This window comes from Magnolia sinica, chromosome 1 (assembly GCF_029962835.1).
Source record: "Magnolia sinica isolate HGM2019 chromosome 1, MsV1, whole genome shotgun sequence".
NCBI lineage: Eukaryota > Viridiplantae > Streptophyta > Magnoliopsida > Magnoliales > Magnoliaceae > Magnolia > Magnolia sinica.
In genome coordinates this window covers 24,312,405-24,317,610 of record NC_080573.1, presented here as the reverse complement: position 1 = coordinate 24,317,610, position 5,206 = coordinate 24,312,405, and the positions used below count along the sequence as shown (strand labels likewise).

At 41.8% G+C, this 5,206-nt stretch overlaps 1 non-coding gene across 1 annotated transcript; it reads right to left on the bottom strand.

Annotated features, from left to right (window-relative positions):
- Window positions 1-1,134: 1,134 nt before the first annotated feature.
- LOC131222793 (small nucleolar RNA R71) lies at window positions 1,135-1,241 on the bottom strand. The gene has a single exon (XR_009160188.1). It is a non-coding gene; the product is annotated as a small nucleolar RNA R71 (small nucleolar RNA).
- Window positions 1,242-5,206: the final 3,965 nt, after the last annotated feature.

Genomic DNA, 5,206 nt, shown 5'->3' with positions numbered 1-5,206 from the left:
CTACTTTTTCTTTTTATAGAATTAGGGTTTAGATTTTAGAAACTTTCTAATTCTAGTATCCTCTGTTCTAGGAAATAGTTTAATTTTAGAATTTAGGTTATTTAGAAATTGACTTTCTATTTTGGTTCTATTAACTTTCTAATTCTAACACTTTTTGAATCTAATTCTGTTTCTTAATTTATTTTTAGGATTTTTGTTTAGAAACTAACCTTCCTATTTTGTAGGCCTTTAAGATAGAAATCTCTATTTTGGTACACTCCTTCCCTACTCTCTATTTTTCAATTTTCTTGTAGTAATTTACTTTTTAGTTTAGACTTTCCTAGTTTACTTTAGAAATTTCCGTTTTTCTTTAAAGAATACTTTCTTTTAGAAATTACTTTACTGTTATTTTTCTTTTAAAGTATCGTTTCTCTCCTTTATAGAATCTAACTTATTTTTGTTTTATTTTGCAGGTCCTTAACTTAGGAGCCTCAATTTGGTAATTCCTTTCCAATTCTCCCTCTCTTTCGTTTTAGATTTTCTTTTTTCCTTCCTTAGGATTAGGCTGTGAATTGAGGGCTGCGAGTGTTTCATGCCCAAGTGGGCCCGTGACGACACTCCAGCCGTCTCTTGCTGACTGAAGGAATAGTGGTTGAGGGGTTGACTATCCATCGCAGGATTAGACACCGCTCGAAATCCCCTGAGTTAACTGAGGTTATGGCTGAAGACCAACCTCCTCTACTTCCACCCAGGGTGGAGGATAACCATGATGAGAATGAGGTGCAACAAGCACCCCCGCCTCGTACTTTACAAGATTTTCTACAACCGGCGGGAGTGAGTACGCCCTCATGCATGATTTTTCCTGAAAACACAGGACAGATGGACATCAAGCCAGGAGTTATCCAACTCCTTCCCAAATTCCATGGACTTGAATCTGAAAGTCCATATTTACATTTGAAAGAGTTCGATGAGATAATAGCTACATTATGTTTTCCTAATGTATCTGAGGATACAATTAGGCTGAAACTCTTTCCTTTTTCCTTAAAAGAGAAAGCTAAGACGTGGTTACATTCACTACGTCCTAGATCCATTGGCACGTGGAACGACATGCAGAGGGAATTCATAAAAAAATTCTTCCCACATCATAAAACGATTACCCTCAGAAAAGCGATCATGAACTTTGCCCAAAAGGAAGATGAAACATTCTTTCAATGTTGGGAAAGATTCAAAGATTTGGTCAGTTCATGCCCACAACACGGATTTGAAACGTGGCGCATTACAAATTTTTTCTATGATGGACTGACATCTTCCATGCGCCAAATGGTCGAGACAATGTGTAATGGAGAGTTCATTAATAAAGATATCGACGAGGTATGGGACTACCTCGACAGTTGGCTGAAAAACACAATCTTGGGACTATTACCCAAAGTCGAACACCACGTCTAGGCCGACTCAATTAAAGGAGAAAGGTGGATTATACCTCTTGAAAGAAGAGGATGATCTCAAGTGTAAAGTGACTACGCTCATAAGGAAAGTTGAGGCCATGGAAGGAAAGAAGGATAAGGTCAATGAAATTGTTTGCGGCATCTGTGATTGCAACATTCACACAATTAAAACTGTCCTACAATACCGCCTTTCGAGGAGTGTTGAATGAACAAGCCAATGCCGTAAATAACTATCAAAGACCTTTTCTTGGACCTAACTCCAACACATACAATCCTGGCTGGAAAAATCATCCAAACTTTAGTTGGAGGAATGGACAAACGACTCCTCCAGGTTTCTTCAATCAAAATCCAAATCAAGTGAAACCTCAAGAGGAACCGGTTCAAAATCCCATACAAGAGCCGGCTCAAGCAATGCGGGGAATTACAGATTTTATGCAAAAGATAGTCTCGTATGACGGTTATAGAAAAGGGGATGCTTCCTGCACAACCTCTCCCCAATCCTAAACAGCAATACGAGAATAATGATCCCAGCTCTTCAAATCCGATGGGACATGCTAAATCCATCACCACTCTTAGGAGTGGGAAGATCATTGATAAAACTCTTCCGGTTAGGCCCGAAAAGCCTCAAGAACCAAAAGAGAACAACAATGATGGATCCAGTGATGTCCCACAAAAAGTGGAACCGGAACTTCTAGAGAAACCAGTTGCTCCATTCCCCAACGGTTGGTTTCACCAAAACCTCTCTCTAACTCTCGGGATATCCTAGAGGTGTTGAAACAAGTGAAAGTCAACATTCCTCTACTTGATGTCGTTAAACAGATACCTTCATATGCCAAATTTCTAAAAGACTTATGCACGACCAAGCGACGGAAAATTATTCAAAAGAAAATCTTCTTGACCGAGAAAGTGAGTGCCATCCTGAAGCAAGACGTGCCGCAGAAATTCAAGGATCCCGGTAGCCCAACCATATCATGTGTAATCGGGAACCATCGAATTGATCACGCACTTCTTGACTTAGAGCGAGCGTCAATTTGATTCCCTACTCGGTATACAAACAGTTAGGTTTGGGTGAATTAAAACCCACCCTAACCTCACTACAACTTGCTGATCACTCCGTTCGTGTACCAAGAGGGATAATTGAGGATGTGTTGGTCCAAGTTGATAGATTTTACTACCCCTGTAGACTTTATCATCCTGGACACCGAACCCATCAATAACATGAGCACTCGATTCCCGTCATTCTTGGTCGCCCATTCCTTGCCACGTCAAATGCAATTATCAATTGCGGGAATGGTATCATGACTATGTCTTTTGGAAATTTGACATCGAGTCAAACATTTTTTTCAATAACGGCAAAAAACTGAGAGGATGATGACGATTTCCACGACATTAACATGATTGACTCTTTCGTGGAAGATACGACACCTCGGACCTTATCCTCTGACCCTCTAGAGACGTGCCCGGCCCACTCCCATGATTTTGATGATGACATGATTAGGGAGACGTGCGCCTTGCTTGATCCTTGCACCGGTACTTGAAGTTAACCGATGGAGGCCACAATTTGAAGAAGTACCACAAACTGATGTAGGGCCTCTACCGTCTAATCTCAAGCCGCCGAAGCTTGACCTAAAACCTTTGCCCTCGATTTGAAATATGCCAATATAGGTCACGAAGAGACATACAAGGAGGTGATCTCAGACCACCTGGATAAACAACAGTAGAGTATGCTTAAATCTACTCTCATTGAGCATAAAGGAGCCCTAGGATGGACGATAGCGGACCTCAAGGGAATCGATCCCTCAATATGTACTCACTGCATATATCTTGAGGATAATGCAAAAACCACTCGACAACCACAACGTAGGCTAAATCCAAACATGAAGGAAGTGGTTAAAGCTGAGGTTCTTAAACTATTGGACGTGGGTATTATATACCCCATATTCGATAGTCAATGGGTGAGTCCAACTCAAGTGGTCCCTAAGAAGTCCGGAATCACCATCGTAGCCAATGCTAATAATGAACTCGTGCCAACTAGAGTCACTACTGGTTGGAGAATGTGCATTGACTACAGGAAGTTGAATACCGTCACGAGGAAAGACCACTTTCCCTTACCATTCATTGATCAGATCCTGGAAAGGTTAGCTGGTCATTCCTATTATAGTTTTCTTGACGGGTATTCGGGCTACAACCAGATAGAGATAGCCCTTGAAGACCAGGAAAAGACCACATTTACATGTCCCTACGGCACCTTTGCCTATCGAAGGATGCCATTCGGACTATGTAATGCCCCTGCCACCTTTCAGCGATGTATGCTTAGTATTTTTTCTGACATGGTGGGGCAATATCTAGAGGTCTTCATGGACGACTTCTCTGTTTATGGTCCATCTTTCAGCAAGTGCTTGGAAAGTCTTAAATGTGTGCTGAAAAGATGTGAAGAAAAGAACCTGGTACTTAATTGGGAGAAGTGCCATTTCATGGTTCAGAAGGGAATTGTCCTTGGGCATATCATCTCGTCCAAAGGAATCGAGGTAGATAAGGCAAAAATCAATCTTATCTCTAACCTACCTCCACCCAAGAACATCAGAGACGTGCGATCTTTCTTAAGCCACGCAGGATTTTACAGGAGATTCATAAAGGACTTTAGTCTTCTCTCTCGCCCTTTATGTAATCTTCTTCAAAAGGATGCTCCGTACGAGTGGACTGAGCAGTGCCAGGAAGCTTTCACCAAGCTTAAAGGCACGTTAACCACTGCACCTATCATGCACCACCCGACTGGAGCCTCCCTTTTGAACTTATGTGCGATGCTTCTGATTATGCTCTTGGGGCGGTCCTAGGCCAGAGAAAAGATAAGAAGCCCTACGTCATTTACTACACAAGTAGGACTCTGAATCCCGCCCAAGTGAACTACTCGACTACGGAAAAGGAACTCTTAGCCGTAGTGTTCGCCTTGGACAAATTTAGGTCCTACCTGATCGGATCCAAGATCATTATCTATACAGATCATGCGGCACTGAAATATCTTCTTTCTAAGAATGATTCTAAGCCCCGCTTGATACGATGGATCCTTCTACTCCAAGAATTTGATTTGGAAATTAAAGATAAAAAGGGAGTAGAGAACGTAGTGGCCGATCACCTTTCTCGCCTTAATACCTCGATTCCCTTGAGACAACCCATATCAATGACATGTTCCCTGAGGAACAATTGTTTAGAGTCTCCCATTCACCTTGGTTCGCTAATATTGCTAATTTTCTTATCACAGGTTCTATACTAACACATTGGACTGCGCAAGATAAGAAGAAATTCTTTACCAAGGTGTGCAACTTTTTTTGGGATGATCCTTATTTATTTAAATATTGCCCAGACCAAATTCTAAGGAGATGTGTACCAGACGATGAGCATCAGAGCATCATCTCCTTCTGTCACTCAGAGGCCTGTGGTGGTCACTTTTCTGCTAAAAAGACCACGGCCAAGATTCTGCAGTGTGGCTTTTACTGGCCCACTATGTTTAGGGACACTCATGAGTTTTGCAAAGCTTGTGAGCGCTGTCAGAAATTGGGAGCATTGTCCCGTCGAAATATGATGCCTTTGAATCCCATTCTTATCATTGAAGCATTTGATTGCTGGGGCATCGATTTCATGGGACCATTCCCCCAATCGTTTGGAAATCTGTATATTTTGCTCGCCGTGGATTATGTCACTAAATGGGTCGAAGCGATTCCGTGTCGAAAGAATGACCATCGCACGGTCATTAAATTCCTGAAAGAGAACATCCTTTCTCGATT